The sequence below is a fragment of the Alexandromys fortis genome, unplaced genomic scaffold (assembly GCF_014885135.2).
Source record: "Alexandromys fortis isolate MF-2015 unplaced genomic scaffold, M_Fortis_MF-2015_v1.1 scaffold_0, whole genome shotgun sequence".
Lineage (NCBI taxonomy): Eukaryota > Metazoa > Chordata > Mammalia > Rodentia > Cricetidae > Alexandromys > Alexandromys fortis.
The window spans coordinates 17,653,733-17,673,063 of record NW_026067949.1 but is presented as its reverse complement, the minus strand read 5'-3'; the positions used below and the strand labels follow the sequence as shown (position 1 = coordinate 17,673,063).

Genomic DNA, 19,331 nt, shown 5'->3' with positions numbered 1-19,331 from the left:
GGCCTCAATTTTAAGTTTGGTGCTACTGACACATTTAAGTCTCTCAATTGGAAATGGGAAAACATGGAGTACATTTAAAAACAGCAATAGAAGAGCAGAGAGATGACTTTGAATTGCTTCTCTCTGCAGGGAAATTATAGATGGAAATGTGATGTACAGCTTTAGACTACATACTGAATAGAAATCACACTCCTCTCTCAGTGCTCTTTTCAGTTCTTAAGAAGTCACAATGCCTTTAGACTTTTTAAATGTGTTTATCGAATATACTTACAAAACTCTGTGAATCCTTGTTGTCTGTTCAATTAAGGATACCCTTAAAATTCTTACTTAATTGTTTTGAAAACTGTTCATGCAAGTTGATTTTTAAGAACAGTTTTCCTATATATACCATCCTTTTCTGCAAGCAATTCAAAGATCCAAATAACTCAATGCTGTCTAAAACTCATTTTAACATATGCTCCCCCTTTTTACAAATTTTAAGTCTACTTTCATTGGCAAAAATGTCACACTTTTAGTTTCTAGTTAAAATACTCATGTATCATTACCAGATAAAAATCCAAATGCTTCAATTTATGCTTATTGATGTTAAAGAATGTCAGATAACTGATTAATGTGTCCATACAACAATTATCTGAAAATATTCTAGCAGTTTTGAATCTTAAATCCTTTGAAGATGTTGAGATAATTTCCTAATCAATTTCAAGCCCTCTACAATGCACAATACAAAGTGACATAGAGAAATAAATATAATAGAAAATAATACATAGTAGGTAATTGTTGAGCTAATTTTATTCATACAAAACACATATATTTTTAGATGATATTTTAAAATAGTGTCACATTTTCTGATAACTATAGGTTTCTGAAAATCATAGCTAATATATACATATTATATGTATATTCAGACATTGGAATTTTATGTGTTTTTAATGTCAATTATTGATTTAAAGTTTAAATGTCTTACTATTTTATTTTGAGTGACATTTTGAATGCTCAGGTCAAAACCAAAACTCTCCAAAATATGCTTTTTCCTTGAGGCAAAAACATATTTTTTAAGTTATAGAATATGTTCTGAAATAATATTTCATGAAAATTTGAATAATTGTATATATCTACCCATCTTCCTAAAACATAGTATCTGTATCCCTAAGAACAAGAAAAATTAAACAAAACTAAGAAGAAACTAGTAATTGAGAATTTGATAATGTTTAACTAAACATTTCATATATTCATATTAACATATGTTTATTTCAGTATGGTATATTAGTTATCAAAGCAATTATACATAAGTGTGTCTTATATGTAATATACTAAAATACTAATAGATTTTAAACATTTATTTATCTAAAATGTTTAATATTTTGTACATTCAATCAAGTTTTTATTTCTTAAATTTTATAAAACTGATTTTATATTTATATACCTTTTTTGGACCTAATACTCCTTGGTCTTTCATTGTATATTTTTCCCCACAATGTGAACAAGGAAATACTTATTTTTCTTTAAAAATGGATCATGAATTCTGTTCTTTAGAAAATGTGTTATAGATAATGTATCATAAATACCTTTAAAACTTTATTGGTTCAGGAAAGTTGTGTAGTACCAAATTTACCCTGGCACCTTCCATGAATTTTTGATGTACCAAATGTTCTTTTGAACACTCATTTCATATTTTGCATGTAGTATTTTCCATTTTCCTGAGAGAGTTTGAAGGAGAGGAAGTGAAGTCACTAAACTATTTTCCTGAAGTTAAATTTGTCTGCTTATAAAAATAAGCCTAATTATTGCCTGAATATAAAATATACAGAACTAACAAGAAAATTCATATAAGCACCATAATTTATGAAGCACAAAATATGTAAAGTTTTATTTTCAAAATCTTAGCATTAGGAACTTCACACTGAATAAGCAGCCTTTATAGAATTAAAGATTTTCACCTATTTCAAATATTTTTATAAAAGCAAAATAATTATTTTCATGTTACTAAGGACAATTTTATATAAAATTGGCAATGGTAAAATACAGCAGGTTGTATTCTTAAAGTTGATACAAATTTTTTTCACGTCCTTGTTTCCTTAAGATCTTATGGTTTAGCAAAGGAAATTAACATGTATATGCCTGTGTACATGCATACTAAGTGAAGATGTGAAAAAGGACAGGAGGGAAAAAGAGAGGGGGGGAAGGGGAAGAAATGAATGAGAAGGAGGGAGATGGAGTGGGGAGAATAATAAAAAGGAACAGGAACGGCGAAGTGAAATGTAAAAGACTCCTTTGGTATGGCTGCCTACTGTCTAATGTAAGCATGAATTAAGATCATAAGGAGACAGCCACAGATGATGCCCACACCTCCAATAGCCACCATGATGTGGAAAGCACAGAAGTTACAGGTCTTTGATTGCTTCCACAGGAATCAGTCAAATGCCGGTCCAATCCTTGTGATGTAATTTCTGAAAGAACTAGCGATTTATCAGTATCTTGAGCAGACTAATCAAGCAACCAAATAAAGAACGATGCTGTGATTTAGAAAAATGCTATAGTGCCAACTGAGGCACAAAGGTTGGAGAATACCAGTATGTACCCCGTGTTCTATGAACCCTGACTTGCATTTAAATGGGCTGTGGAAAGCACTGTTCATGCCTATAGAAATGAGATGTCTCCCAGAGGGACGACCTATGAAACAACAAAAAAAGTCATCCCTGTTCCATATCTTCATGCTGTCTGTCTAAGGCTTCATTGTTTCAAGAATGTTAAGTCTTTGATATACTTCCATATATTCATTATCCTATCTTCATCTAACAAAAAAGAAATCAGTGATTTTATCTACCTGAGAAAGGAATGTGCCGTACAGTTGTTCGATTTCCCACTTACAGTGTTGTTCGTCTCTTTACTCTATTGTGTGTAATGCTACCTTCTCAAATACATATTTAAAAAAAGGAATTTGAAGTATTATGATCTGCTAATTCTAAAGAAATTGCAAAGAGAAATTTAAGGAAATGGTAGTCACCTTTAAAGTAAGTAATACAGAAAATTATTCACATTGTTTTACAGAAACTTGTATGACAAAGACAATGGATTCTTATTACTCAATTATTTTGCCATGTGCAAAATAAATTCCACTACAAAGAAGAAGAAAAATAGATTAAAATAAATAATATGATAAACGTGATGTTCTTTTCTCACTAATATTGGCAAAATATAAATCAGCTTTGATGTCAATTTAAAATTTTTATAATCATCTCATAAACTCTACATCTGTGACTGTCTTCACTATCTAACAGTGTGGGAAGCAGCAAAGAAAATAGAGAATTTTGCATGCAAATGGATGGAAATAGAAAACACTATCCTGAGCGAGGTAACACAGACCCAAAAAGATGAACATGGGATGTACTCACTCATAATTGGTTTCTAGCCACAAATAAAGGTCACGGAGTGTATACCTGGTGAACCTAAAGAAGCTAAACGAGAAGGTGAACCCAAGAAAAAACATATAGTTATCCTCTTGGCTAAGGGAAGTAGACAAAATTGCCGGGGAGAAAATATAAATTAAAAACAAAAGAGAACAAAAATCTACAATGCTTATCTTAATTTGATTGGAATAATGAAAATATTTGAGTCAAATATGTACAATACACTAATTTCATGTTTCTTTCTTTGAAGTTCTTAGGTAATTTCATGGATAGATATACAATAGGTAGGTGGCAGAAGAATAACTATACATAAGTATATTTAAAAATTGAATAAATCATCTAATTTCCATAGCATGGATTGAAATTCCCACATGATCACTGATATAAACTAAATGCTTATGTCACTACCATATGGAAGAATCCTAATCCCCATGTAATTTTGTACGGAGGTTTGGCTTTAAAAAATATGAATATTGTACGTACTCACTCATTAGTGGATTCTAGCCATAAACAAAGGACATTGAGCCTGTAGTTTGTGATCCTAAAGAAGCCAAGTAATAAGGTGAACCCCCCAAAAAAGCATATATAGATCCTCATGGAAATTGTAAGCAGACAATTATCACCAGGCAAAAGTTGGTAGCATGGGAGTGGGGTTGGGGTGGGGGATGGTGAGAGGGGATAGAGGGGGGAGAATGATGGATATGGAAGTAGGGAAGAAGATATCTTAATTAAGGGAGCCATTTTGGGGTTGACAAGAGGCTTGGATCTAGAGGGGTTCCCAGGGTCCACGGGGATGTTCCCAGCTAGGACCCTGGGCAGTGGAGGAGAGGGTGCCTGAACTGGCCTTGTCCCGTAGTCAGACTCATGACTATCTTGAATATCACCATATAATCTTTGACCGGTGACAGATGAAGATAGAGACAGAGACCCACATTGGAGCACTGGACTGAACTCCCAAGGTCCAGTTGAAGAGCAGAAGGAGGGAGAAGATAAGCAAGAAAGGACCAGGAGGGGTTGGTCCACCCACTGAGACAGTGTGCCTGATTTAATGGGAACTTACCAAGCCAGTTGGACTGGGACTGAACAAGCATGGGATCAAATTGGACCTTCTTAATGTGGCTGACAATTGGGGCAGACTGAGAAGCCAATGATAATGGCACTGGGATTTGTCTCTACTGCATGTACTGGCTTTTTGCGATCCTATTCTATTTGAATGCATACCTTCCTAAGCCTGGAGGGAGGGAGGAGGGCCTTGGACTTCCCACCGGGCAGGGTACCCTGACTTTTCTTAGGACTGGAAAGGGACGGGGATTGGAAGTGGGAGAGAGGGAGGGAAGTGGGAAGAGGGAAGGGAGTTGAAATTTTGATTGGTATTATTTATAAAGTAATAAAAAGAAGCAAATGAGAAGAAAGAGACATGAGACAGAAGTCTCAGAATACCAAGGTACCATGTATTTTAGCAAAATGCAGAAAAGGAAATCATTCTGTTCTTATTCTTTTTATTAAAATTGCACAAGCAATTGATGTAGCAATCTCCCTCCACATTAGGCTTAAAAGTCATCTTACAGAACATACAAACTAGGATCAATCTTGTTCATAAGTAAATCTCTATTTCTCAAGGATTGGCCTATGTCAAACCTGCTATCTTTACTACAAATGGTTCTATACTGATGGTTCCAAGAAATAACAAATTATGCCTTTCTTACCCTTATTTTGATCATCTATGATGACCTTGCTATGACTACCTGTTGTTAGGACTACCATGTTAAGACCATCTTGCAATCATTTCTTTTTTTTTTTCAGTGACTAATTTGTTGTGTTTATGTTCTGCTCCTGTAACTTCAGCTATTTTGCCTGCAAAATCTCCATTTGGAAGTCCCCTTCCCTTGAGTTAAATATCTTGTTTTTCTCAAGTCCACTCCTGATCTCTTGAATCACATTATTAAAGACATTATATATGAATAAAAATCCTTGCTTTAACTAATTTGCCCATCTTCATTGGGTCAGTGGTTGGTCTTATTCTTTGGAATGAACACCAATGACATTTTGCTAGTTATTTAACCTCAATTTTGAAATATCAAACAAATCTGGAGATATTAAAATGTATTTTTATAATATTTACTGCCCTTAAACACATCAAGAAAGTATTTAAATCTCAAAAATATGATGGGGACAAATATTTTCCCATTCATTTCAGGTAATATTGGGACATACCTTGAGAATACCTGTATTGCAACTCCTGACTTGTAGTATATTTTTCCTGATTCTTTCTGTCAGTGTAGTCAGTGTAAATGAATGGAAAGCTCCATTAAGTCGCACTGACATATTTTCCATTATCTTTTATGTTTCACTTTGGTTTTTGTCTTGAGACAGTCTTACTTCTGCAAGTCTGGGATAGCTAGAATTCACAATGTAGAATAAGCCTGTCGTTAAAGTTCTGCTGCTGCTATTGGCACTGTCTTCCTAGTGCTGAGGTTATAGCTGAGAGTTCTCCTATACAGCTAATTTCCAGTTAAGATACTGTCTTTAATGTTCGGAAGAGGCATCTGTGCCTCTTTCAGAAAAACAATCAACATATTTCACAGAGCAAAGGTGCAGGAGACATGAATCATTTTTTTTAATTTTTGAAATGAACATATACATTAGACAATTTTCATTGCAATATTATTTTCAGCTTTTGGCAATACTACAACTTTCAGTTCAGTTTAGGTGCTTCCATAGCAGTTAAGCTTTATTAATAACCATGGTTTTAAATTGTATTTGCTCATTTATTTAATAAATTTATTGGTTTCTCCTTCATGAATGAGAGTAGGAGTTAGTTACTAACGTCTTAACTTGTGGCTCCAGAGTGTACATTCCTTGGCATCTCTGCATAGGCTTGCAAATTAAGCCCTTAAGTATTAACTGCATTTCTTTTATCTGCCTCTGACCTCCAGAAGGGCACCAGAGGCAAATGGGATCCTGAATAAGCAAAGATGAATAATTTCTTCTCCAAATACTTTTCTCTGAAAACACAGGTACCCATCATTTATTTCATCTGAAGGACTTACAGCTGTGTGGGACTCAGTTCTCTACTTGTGGTTCTGAACATCAGAGGTTCCTCTGCTTGGGAATGAATTCCAGGCAAACTTTTATAAAATAACAGCCTTCAAATTCCACACAGTATATGGTATTACAATGAACCCTGTGCCTCATCAATAACAATTGATCGTTTCTTAAAAAAGTCTTTAGTTCTTGATTTTTGTTTGTTTTGTCATCTTGTCGACTCTAAAAGTTAAATCTAACACATAGATAATGAAACAGCATTTTTAAAAATTTTATTTTGAAATGCTATTCTCATTTTTTGGTTTTATGACTTTTAAAATATGTATGAACAGAACATCAGAAAAGTAAAGATTTGTTTTTCAGAACTCAGAATTATGGAAAAAAAACAAAGTTTCTAGTATAAAATCCTCTTACTTTTCAGTTTCTGGTGTCTGGAAGACATCCACCTGAAAATAAATGTGGGCAACATTTCTGTAAATGAGAAAGGAGCCCTGGGAAGGAAGATTTTCTTCACTGGGTGGCTGTAGAATAAACGCATAACCACCTGCAAAGAAACCTCAGCAGTTACGGCTCCCTGCACAATAATAACTTACAGTGTGATTGTGCAACTCACCAAAGATGTCCAAAACAACAGCACTAATAGCTATTTCAGGCAGTGAGCTCGGGATGTGCATAGTCAGTTATGTTTTGTTTCTGCAGAGCAGGCGCTGTCATTTCCTTATGGCTGCATTCTTTAAGAACTATTCTGCTCACATTCAACCTATCAGACATACCCAATGTGAAACTGAAGTCAGGCTGTGGTGCTTGATATACGTGCACTGGATTCCTAGGGCTGTCTATAAAGTCATTCCCCTAGGACTAAGCATTTCACCTTATAAAACTGACCTACTGTAGTTATTTAACAGGATGCATCAGTATAGAAAATGGTGAATCATTATTTGTTTCTTCAGTGTTAGTTAGGAAAAAAATATTATTATTATACTCAACAATTAATATAGATTTGAGAAGTAAACAAAACAATAAAAATAAACTAATAGTGGCTAGCAATTATAGATTAAATATAGTGAAAAAATCTCTTGAAACAATTGTAGAAACATTACTGATGAAGAAAATAAAAGATGAAAGTTATAACTTTCAGAAGACCAGTGACCTTCATAATAATATTCTATGTTAAAGGCAAAATTTGGAAGACAGGACTAGAAATACGGTTTCTGGTATACTGAGAACCTGTAAACAGTTTACTGCGTCCTAGTTAGTACTTTTCATTATCAAATTGTGGCAGTGCTACTATATATGGAGTAACCTACAGCTCACACACAGCAAATTACCAAATATTGCCTTGCCTAAAAAACTATGTGTTTATTCACTCTGCAAAGTAGAAAATAACAAGGAATGGTAACATTTAGAACAAACATTTTATGTTGCAGAAGCAGTAGCTTGCCTTGAAAATAACAGTTACAATGAATGCTGGGAATTATTGTCCCTAATCTAAGAAAACCAGTTTACTTAAACAAGAAGATTGGATATTGAAGAATTACAAGTTATTGTAACTGTAATTGAAGAATTACAAGATAAATAGATTTATCTCTATAGTTATTTGGATCTACAGCTTTTGAACTATAACCTAGAACATAGAGCAATAGCCAGCATGCTACTTCAGTTTAGTTTCATATTTATTCCTCTCCTGGAGGACTCTTGCTAAATCAGATCTTAGGCATTAGTTCTGAGAATTTAAAGTCTTTGGGTATTCAATGAATAACATGTTTCCTCCAAACAAGGTCTTTGCCACCAGGAATCTTATAGTGTGTGTGTGTGTAGGGGTTTCTAATAATCACATCCCAGTCATTTAAAGTAAACATAAATTCACTTGCAAATATTTTTGGCAAGTGTATGTGAATAGTTATGCTAGGCCTGATTAAAAAAATGCACTCCAATATGGGCAAAATGATGAGATAATTTGAAGAAAAATGTTTCCAAGGTGGTTGATATACAAATTAATTTTATTTTATTGATTAAAAATTATTGAGAGACATAAATTTATCAATTGAATTAAAAAATGAACCAGTATTCCCATTAAATGATTTAATGAGTGTTGGGCATTTTGTGGAAGTATATGAAGCTGCAATGATCTATAGAAACTGAATTATTATTTAATACCCTCCATAGCAGTATTACATTTCTAACAGTAATTAGGAAAAAGGTCTTCTCTCAGCACCAACGTAAAAGATACTCTCTAACAGATATTTGGTAAAAACAGTCCTTGAAACAATAGTTAAGTATCCTGATTGATTTGTTAATCAGGGACAACATGGAATGCTGCATTCTAACAGATAAAGCTGTGTTCAGAGTTTGGGGGTACTGTTTATGAACAAGCCGAACTTGGTAATTTCCTTAATTAAAATTATATTAACACATCAATCCAGTTTCATAAAACAGGAGTTCATATAGACTATAAGAACTAGTGTGGATGAAAAAATAAGAAGATCATAGCATTTTTTAAAGAAATCTCAATTCGTTCAGGGGACTATAGATTAAGTAAAATTGATGAAAAAGAAATATTGTAAAATTTTATGATGATCTGGATGTCATAGAATTATCATGATAATAATCAATACTGCCCGAGATAATCTCTGTAGGTAGGGGTGACAAGAGGAGTGATTCTAATAGATTTTTAATGTCCTAAACTAAGAAAATAAGAGGTGCGTAGCGCTGTAAGAGGATAAAACTCAGGACCGTCAAGTGTCCAGCTGCGAGAATGAGGCTCATTTGTGCTAGATTTAGTCACTCTAATCTGAAAACATCCAAGTGGAAAATATCTAGTAGAAAATGGGTGCGTACATGGCACATGTATTGAATAAATCTTTTGTCGGATGTGAAACTGTGGTGGCTCACTTGTGAGTCAGGGAACACAATAGAGTCTCAGAACATTGTCAAACTTGAATCCAAAAATGATCTGACAGCCTGGTAAATTTAAAAAAAATAATATCATTTTTTAAGTGAGATGAATTTTGTATTTACAAAATACAGAGTATTTTATTATAAATGTTATGTTTTCATATTTTACAAACCTGAACTCTAGTTTCAATCTGATAATAAATCAAACAAACAAATAAAACTAGATTTTATCAAGTCTGGTAAATACAGCTTTCCATTTCCTGTTGCCCAAGAGAGTATGTGTACTAGATTTTTTAATTAGTAAACTAAAATGTCACCATCTAAAAACACTCTGAAATTTTCCCATTGCTAGGAAAGCTTTGGGAGGCATGGTCAGAATTTGAGGATGATTTAGTGTGCTGTAAGTTGGTTGAGCTGTACTTTCTCCTCAATTGCCAATTTATGTATTCTTTCATCTACAAATATATTATACAACAAATTCATCTGATTACAAATTTCTGTCATACACTCTGATAGGTATTGTTTATTACACTGCATCAAATCACCAATGTTTTATCCTATTTTCTTCTAACTTAAGCATTGGGTCTAGTAGTTGAAACAGCTGGATTTTGTCTAATAACCTGTAATTCTGCATCACTGAAGCAATATTCTCCGTTTTAAACAGAAAATCCACCTAGAAGTCCATGCGGTCAGTTCCGCAATCAGTATGAGTGGGTTCTCTGAAGATGCTCTTCCTGTTTTTATCTTGAGTCTCACAAAGCCTTTGTGAAAGGCTGTTGGTAGTAGTAATACATAAACACTATAGCTATGACTCTAAATCATCAGTTATATCTGCTTTATACCCACACCACTCCCCTCCTCTTGCTCCAAAGTTTTCCCTTCTGTTCTGCTGGTGACATTCACAAAATTGGCAGGAATAAAGAACAGCTTACAACTCATTACCAAATCCAGTGATTAGATTTTTTTCTCTTATAATCCTAAATCAGCCGGGAAGTGGTGGCTTATGCCTTTAATTACAGCACTCAGGAGGTAGAGGCAGGTGGATCTTTTTGAGTTCAGGAGCAGCCTGGTCTACAGAGTGAGTTCCAGAACAGTCAGGACTGTTCCACAGAGTAACCCTGTCTCAACTCCTCCACCCCAAAAAATCCTAAAGCAAATTTACTTTAAGTTGCTATTAACCCTTAATTTTTAGAATATCTAGTAAATAATTGAGCCAGGAAACATGCTTGGGGAACAACACTGTCTACTGGTAAGAAGTTAGGTGAATGTGAGCTGTCATATAATGGAGTCTATGTTTCCAGGTTTTTTTTTTTTTGAGAGTGTTTCAAAATCACAGAGAATAATCTTCCTGAAATAAAAAAGCAAGAAGACTTTAGAAAAATTAAGGAAGCTGTGTAAAATCATCAAAATATCATTTAGGAACAAACATAATTTAGCTTACTGGGATGTGGAACTTTAAATGTATTTTCAGTCGAGTATATGCACTTGATTTCCTATATTTAAAGTAGTTGGAGTTGTAAACTACACCTTTGGGAGTAGTTTGGCTAGCTTCAACTAACATCTGCAAATCTACAATGACATAGCAGTTTGGTACTATCTTAGCAACGCCTCCTTCTTTTTTTTTAACATAAAAACTTTTCCTTAATAACTTAGTTGCTAGGTGACAAGAAAAAATAACATACGAACATAAAGAAGAATTCTCAAAACAATGTTTAATGTGTCAAGGAAACATATTGTGGAAATATTTTTTTTCCTTGAGATTTAATCTTTCTGGGAAGCATTCTTGGACTGAATGAAAGATAAGACAAAGGTATACATAAATGGAAAACATTTATATTTTAAACATACTGTTTGATATTTCAAGGTGTTCCAGATATGTTCACTAGCTCTCTTTGGATGATCAGAATTTGGTAGTCTGATTGTGTTGTCAACCAAGCAAACGCCTCCATGGTTCCCTCAGCAAGTGTCATAAATGCTGACATCACATGCGATTTGGTGCCTCACTTCCAAAAACAGAAAACATTAGCATACAATGGTATTAACACTTAGGGGTTCTGTTTTTTTTTCTGTTGTTATTTTTTATTTTATAATGCACATCTTTTAAAATCATAATGGTTTTTACAAACATGGAATAGATCCAACAAGAACTGGAGCACTTAACTCAATATGCCTCATTTGCCAGCTCATCCTTTCCTCTGATGGGATACTCTGTTTGTTCATTTGTTTTTATCTTTGATGAATATGAATTGGCTGTGTTCAAATATTTTATTGTCATTTTTTACTTTCCCTCCCAAAAATCTTGAATTTTATTTTCTTGCACTAATGATCACTGCTTTGTAATACAGTGTCATCACAAAACGGGGTCTTATAAAGATATAAATACAGCAGAAAAAAATGCAGACTTCTAGCAGATTTACATTTTTTGTAGAATTGTTTTAATTTCCCATGAATTACTAAATAAGTGATTCTACATTAATCCATTAAATAAGCATTGAAAACCAAGAAAGAAGTGGGAAGAAATAGACAGAGACTTTTCAATACATAAGAATTTTACATTGTAAAAATTAGTAAAAGACTAAAGCAGATAGAATTCCCCAGAAGTGGTAGAATTAGATAATACATTCAAATGGGAAGGTAGCTAACATGGTGGTAAGAGATGACTTGAAGGAAACTAGAAATAGCTTTCTCAATTTGGCTAGTGATTATAATTGTGTGTGTGTGTGTGCGTGTGCGTGTGTGTGTGTGTGTGTGTGTGTGTGTGAGAGAGAGAGAGAGAGAGAGAGAGAGAGAGAGAGAGAGAGAGAGAGNCGAGAGAGAGAGAGAGAGAGAGAGAGAGAGAGAGAGAGAGAGAGAGAGAGAGAGAGAGAGAGAGAACACATGTATTCGGCACTGAAACTGAAGTACTTTGATGGTGGGTGTTAGTCATGAAGGCTGGGGAGAGATCCCAAATGACTGCTAATACTCTCTTAATAGCTTCAACAAATTCTTTGTTGCTTTGCTTTTCTTAAAGCGAATTTTGTGAAAAGCACTGCCAGGTTGTTAAGAATTATGGTGCCTTTGAGTTGAGTGTTTGCGCAGATGACTGTTGTGCAGTTGGAGTTCTAAGCCTTCCCATAAAGAACAGGTGTGGGAAGGATCACAAGACTGAAAATAAACAGCACAAACTGATACTCATTAGGTAATTAGAGATTCACATGTGTTCCACATTACCTGGTCTTCTCTGCTATGCAGAGAACTAGTTATTAAAAGGTCAATATGACAATTTAATCTACAAATTTTATCAGACAAAAGATGATTAACTAGATGCCATGCCCCTGATTAAAAAAAAAAAAAAGTAACTTATTTGAGGGTCATGAATCAGTGTTTGTAATTGAATTTCAGTTAAGAAGTGCTACATAATGTCAACATGGGAAATCTACTTCCAAATTCCTTCAAGTGGTAATGACTGGCCTTTCTTTCCTAACCATTATTGGCAAGAAGCCTTAGTTCATTATCATTGTTATCTCTTAAAAATGGCTTACCTCTGTCATCTGTGTATCTTCACAAGATGCTAAACATCTTGAGTCTCAGCTACACCATCACAGGCTGAGTCCCACTGGAGAAAAACTGAGGGGTCAAGAACTCCCTTCAATATGGAGGACCAATCATAATGGATTTGAAGCTGCATGACCCATTGTTTGAGTACTTGCTCAAAATAAGGAGTATCAGGGCAACATCAGTCACCCTTAAACACCCTTGCATGGCTTCCAGCCCTACTGCCACCTGGAGGGCACATAGCTGACCAGGACAACTTCACTGGAGCTCCACAGAGACGGGATACACTCAGAAGAGCTCAGGCACATCGAAAATGGACTGGAATCACAGAAATTGAATCCGGCACTCACCCTCCTCATTCAGTAACAAATGCTGGTTCTTGGCCTTGCCCTGGAAGGTGAATGTGAGGACATATTCACGTCTTGTCTCACTGTGACTGTGACATACCAGGAAGATACCATGGGAACCAGTGTCTCCTTCTAGCATTAACAGAGCAGCCTTGAGTAGAGAGAGCATGCCATGGAACCAAGAATATCCAGAGAAGGGTTGATCTACCTCAGTGCCCTCTTACTCCCTCTGGAACAGAAATGACCCTGTGGCTGCTTTTGGAGTATCCAGGGGAGGGGAGGGGCCAGAAAGGGGATGAACTGTCCCTGCTGAAGGCCCCTACTCAGTGGACATATGAGTGAGCAATTCTTAAGGAAACAGTTCTATTGAGTCAAAGTGAGAGGCAGCAATGGAGGAAGAACTAGGGAAGAAGGATGCAAACATCTGTTGGAAAAGCCCCCATGAGGCACCTGTGACAGGTGGTCGTACTCTCACTGTGTTCCAGCAGCAGATCCTGGATGGGCAGACTCTGAAAAATTCAGGCAAGCCAACTCCAGGCTGTCTGTGTTATCCTTTGTGAGAAAGAAGGTCCCAGGGGCCAGGGGAAGGGTTATAGGATGGGGACTAGGCTTAGGCACTCGTGGGTGTCAGACACCCAGGCCTTTACATGAAGTGCATAAGTTGTCTCCAAAATGTACTCAGAAGGACCTTCTACCTTAACCTCAAAGGTGTCCTTCTTCAGGTGTCTCTAGGGCCGTGGCTGTGTGACATCATTGATAGTAGAACAGGGAATGCTGAGTCAGGGCTGGAATGCCTTGGGTGGTACAAAGAACTCCAAGTCACTTCCTCCTCCTCCTCCTTCACTTCAGCCTTCACTTCAGAGCAGTAGGCGACACCTCTGCCACTGAGGCTGCTTTCCTCTTATTGAGATCAGCCCAGTCACCACTCCTCCGTGACCCTCTCCTACTGGGTCAGGGGCAGCTTCTTCAGTCCCCATAAAACTGATCAGCTCTTCTCCCTGTGCCATTCCTGTTCCATCTTTCAAGAATGCCCCTCCGTGCTCTGTGTCAGCTTCTCAAAACGGTGAGTCCGGTGAGTCCATCTCTCCCTGGGGGATGTGCCATCACTAGCTAATCCCATACCAACTGTCCCAGCACCACCAGAGGACTTGGAGTTGCTGTTTCCACCTAGGACTAGAGGGCCTGATGTGTTCTCCAAGGGCCCAGCTGGAGAGGAAATGTCAATGACCTCCCCCACACTGCAGGATGCCTCACAGAATTTCTGGTTCTGTGACCCACTGAACGGAGGGAAAGAGTTTATTGAGCTTTGCCTTTGAGCACATTGTAGAGGAGAAAGAGACTAAGGAAGGAAGGGAGCCAGCTAGGTCTTCCTGGAGATTTCCCTAGCACCAGATTTCCCCTTAATCCCACAATGGCTCCCGCTCCCCTCTATCAGAACATCTCTTTCACGGTTCTCCTCCTTTGTTCTTCCTAAAATTTGCCTGTCTCTATCCTTTATATTCTTCTTTTCCATCCCCTCCCTTCTATTTTTCTTAAAATTATATATATATATATCTATATATATATATATATATATATATATACACACACACACACACATATATATGATTGGTGTTTATATATAAAGTACACTTTGTAAAGTGCTTGTATTGCAGACAGTTAAAGATCTGGTGTGCTGGGTTTATATAGATGAAAACAATATCTTTGACATCACTCTATGATGACATGTGATGTATCTTTTATGAGTTAAATTTTGGGTTTTCTGATACAAAATGCTCATGTCTTTGATCTTCGGTGTATAAGAATTTTCTATTTTGCTATGGTTAGCTTAGAAAGTTTTCTCTATGGCCAGATAATCCATGTCTGTGGCTCATAAGATATTCAAACAGGCAAACAGAAAAAAAAATCAAGCAAATAAAAATATTGTCAGATGTAATAAAATTATTGTATGTAAATAAAAGTTTTATTTTCATAATTGCATAGGTTCTCTAAAGTACAATTCTAGGAATTCTCCATCAGTGAGCTTCTTTTTTTCCCACATCCTTTAATAAAATGGCAAGCAATGGTCATAATCATGCTTGTAATATTTTCTGTAAACATAAAAGTGCTCTTCGCGTTATCTGCAGCAATAAAATTGTACACAATATAGTTTTAGCATCTGTTTTTATTTAATTGTGAATTTAGAAAACTACTCAGTAATATATCACATGTATAACTTCATTAAACCTGATTTAATTATAAAAATGTCATTTCCCATCTACGAAATGAACTTTACTTCCAGTGCAACAGTTCTGTGTATGTTTTTTTTTCTGCAAATGAATAAAGGCAACGGTCAAATAAAAGAACCTACTGAATTTGATGGCTATCTCATAAAGTGTATATATAACACCTATAAAGTCTATGGTGGGAAGTAAATTATTTACTGTGAGAAGCTTGAGTGTGAAATCATTTATATGTCACTAAGGGATATGCACACAGCAGAGCCAGAAATAGCGTGAGAATCACATTTCTTTGTATTTTTATACTCTTTCGATTTTACCATAAAGCATTTAGTCTCTTGGATTTCAAACAATCAAAGCACACAAGCACACAATCAAAATGTCTATCAGAAACTTTCTGGGGCATAATTGCTGGAGGGATTTCTAGGGCATTTAAAAATTTAATAGTGATTTTCTTTGTTCTTTAAAGAATATATTTAGTTTTCTGCAACTTCTAGTGTATTTTAAAGTGTATTATCAGTCGACTTTTACTACATGGAATATGAAATATACATATTAAATGTCACTTGGTTCCATGGAGAGTACAATGAGATCAATGTGCAGAAAAACAGAAAGATCATATGACTAGGAAATACCATAGACTAAGTAAAAATTAAGCCACTTAATAACACTCAAAAAAATTAACCCACACTATAGTGAATATTCTAAGGAAAAATAATTTTGACAACTAGATTACTTCTCTGAAAGAATGTTGATCAATTATTTATTCTTTGTAAAGCCACCAACTTGAGATGTCTTGAAACAAAGAAACATCTTTATAAGTTGGGAATCTGATTTTTTTTTTGGTAGAGCTTGGTAGAGGATCCAGAAGTTATTAAAATGAATAGACTTTCTTATCACTCCTTTATATCCCTCCCTACTGTCGTCAAATTTATGCCTTATATTTTATTCATTGTTATTATTTTCATGTATGTATTTGTATATACAAATGTATTCCTAAATATGACATGCTGAGTCCATGTAATATGTTTTCCTGTTATAACAATGCTTATGCTTTCTTTCATGTCTTATAACAAACTGCATGTGTCACATGGTTGTTGTTGTCTATGATTTTTCTTAGGAGACAACAGGGCAAAACTGAAACTTAAAATGATAAGCTCACCTTCAATGGATATTTAATTTCTCCTTCAGTGTGACATTCATATTTTGAGGGGATAGGTCTGGATGGGGGGCTGGGGGTGGACATGGAAATAGGAGGTATCAGGTACAGGGAGGATGAATGGCATGAGTCACGTAACTTCTGACCTACAATTTTCCCTAGCTACAAGAATGCTGGGACAAAGGTGGTGCAGAAATTATGGGAGTGGCCATCCAATGACTGGTCAAGTTTGAGATCCGTACCCTGAGGGGAGCCCACCGCTGACACTGCATGGAGTTCCAGGACCCAGAGGCTCGACAGTCCCAAAAAGCTATGATAGAACTAAATGTGACTAGCTAAAATGATTCTTAATGATGCTCTGCCATACTCAGTGATTGTCATCTGTGCCTAGCCCGATGGTCGTCTCTGCCTAGCCCAATTGAAATCTAAGAGGCTCCACCAGCAACTGATGTAACAGAAGTAGAGGCCCATAGTCAATCATCAGATAGACCTTGGGAAATCCTGTTTAATAGGGGGAGGAAGGGAAGGATTATAAGTGCCAGAGGGGTCAGGCACACCACATGAAAATACACAGAATCAACTAACCTGGGCTAATCAACTAATAGGGGCTCACAGACTGAGCCACCATCCAGAGACCTTGCTGTCCTAGGCCCTCTCAATTGTGTAGCTTGGTCTTCTTGTGGGAATCGTAACAAAGTTTCTGACTCTGCTACCTGATTTTGGAAGCCTTTTCTCTTACTTGGTTGCCCTGTCCAGCCTTAATTGGAGAGGATATGCCTAGACTTACTGTAACTTCATATGCTGTGACTGGGAGACCTGTATTTTTCTGAAGAGAAAAGAGATGGAGTAGGTTGAGAATAAGAAGAGGGAAAATCAGGGGGAGGGACTGGAAGGAAAGGTGAGAAGAAGGGGAAACTTTGATTGGAGTGGGAATCAATTAATTAATCAATTAACTAATAATAAAAATTATAAACTATAAATTTACACCAAAATCATCATACTAATTTCTAAGCATACACATATAAACAGTAAGATAGCAATCTCTTGAGCAATATGTAAATATAACACTAACCATAATTATCAATATCACAGGTACACTCGTAGTTTGTCTTGTGTATCATATGAATTCTTCCCAAGTCTAGGAATTTGGTGTTTCCCCTTCTATTCTCTTTTAAAACAATTTGAAAGTTGCTAGTTACTAAGTAGTAAAACCCCAATTGTGTATCACTGTAAATTTTAGGTCAGAAAGTAATTATTTGACCAACTCTTTTGTCTTTTCACCAGAAATAAGAAAGTCTATCTGCCTCTTATACTCTGTTTTACAAAGAGGTTGCTGCTATAAGTCAGTTTGGCTACTCTTCTGACTGGCTGCTCATTGCTCATAAGGGGAACTTTTGCTGCCCTGTAGAAGCTTCTTTAAAAAAATGTTTTATTCAGTTTAATTATTAATAAAAACATTCCACTGGAAAGATACTCAAAATAGATTCTTAAATACAGTTCATGTTTCCTGTACCAGCTGGGATACCCTGAGCGAATAGGAAGTTTGTTCGGCTTTTAAGTCAGCACTGAGTTTACACATCCGTAAGTATAATTAAGCAAGGGTACCACCATTTAATGACAATTCTTTGAAGCAAATTTAGAGAAAAACATTTTTTTAAGCTAGGAAACATTTTTTCTTTAAAGACATTTAAGTTCCATTACTTTTATAAAAGAAAATGATTTCACTTAATGCAACTCCACTAGCATTTCTGGAGAGGCCTTTTAAGTCTGTAGTAAAGATAAATAGGTGAACATAAAATAGGAAATGGTTGAGGTCCGCTTTGATTTTGTTTAGCCTGTAGTTTACACATTTAGGGTCTGTGTTCACACTCTTGTCTAAAAGGAGGGAGCACACGTGAGGGAAAACATAGTTCATAGTGCAGGGAACTGGAGAGAACTGAGGTTGGCTCTCAAGGGTTTTATTAGGTCACAATTTGAACTACTCCTAATTAATATCTCAGTAATTAGTGTCACAGGGTACTGAGTAAGCATTCAAATTTGCAGGTTAGTGTAAGAAATCATAGCTCTTGCAAGTGTTCAGTTATAAAGATTACATTGTATTCTGGTCTGGAAGACAACACAGGTGGTCTGAAATGGATTTAATTGTTTCATTGAAGTATAATGAAATGTTATATAAAAGGAAGTATAATAAAAAGTTTTCAGAAAGATAACTTTTTAATTAAATTATTTTTAGGGAAAAATAGTTATTAAGCCTTAAAGGGAATTCTGAAGAAATAGCGCTGAAAGTCATTATAAAAATATAAGAAAGTTGCACATAGGTATCAAAGATTCATGGTGGATGACCTGTAGAATCAAATTCATGAGCTGGAGTTGAGCTTCAGTGGTGAAGTACCCCTGCTATTTCTGATCAAAGTTTGGCACCTGCTCCTGGGAGCTAGTAATCATCTATACCTTCCTGCTTCAGGGGAGGTACACACATGTCCACATACAAGCACATAGACAAATGATAAATTTTTAAAACTTAAAAGTAACCATAAGTCAGATTTCCCTGATATCTTTAATATTGAAAATAGGAAATGCTAATTTTTCTTACAGAATGTCCATATATTAAAATGTAAAATTTTATAAATAATATGTTTGGTTTTTTTTCCCTTAATCATGGTAGGAATCTTTATCTCCATGCAGATCTCATATATATAATTTGATTCATAAATGTTTGTACACA

The 19,331-nt window shown here is 35.6% G+C and overlaps 1 pseudogene; it reads right to left on the bottom strand.

Moving 5' to 3' along the window:
- Window positions 1-12,897: 12,897 nt before the first annotated feature.
- LOC126506245 (SH2B adapter protein 1-like) lies at window positions 12,898-16,693 on the bottom strand (annotated as a pseudogene).
- Between the last annotated feature and the right edge of the window lie 2,638 nt (window positions 16,694-19,331).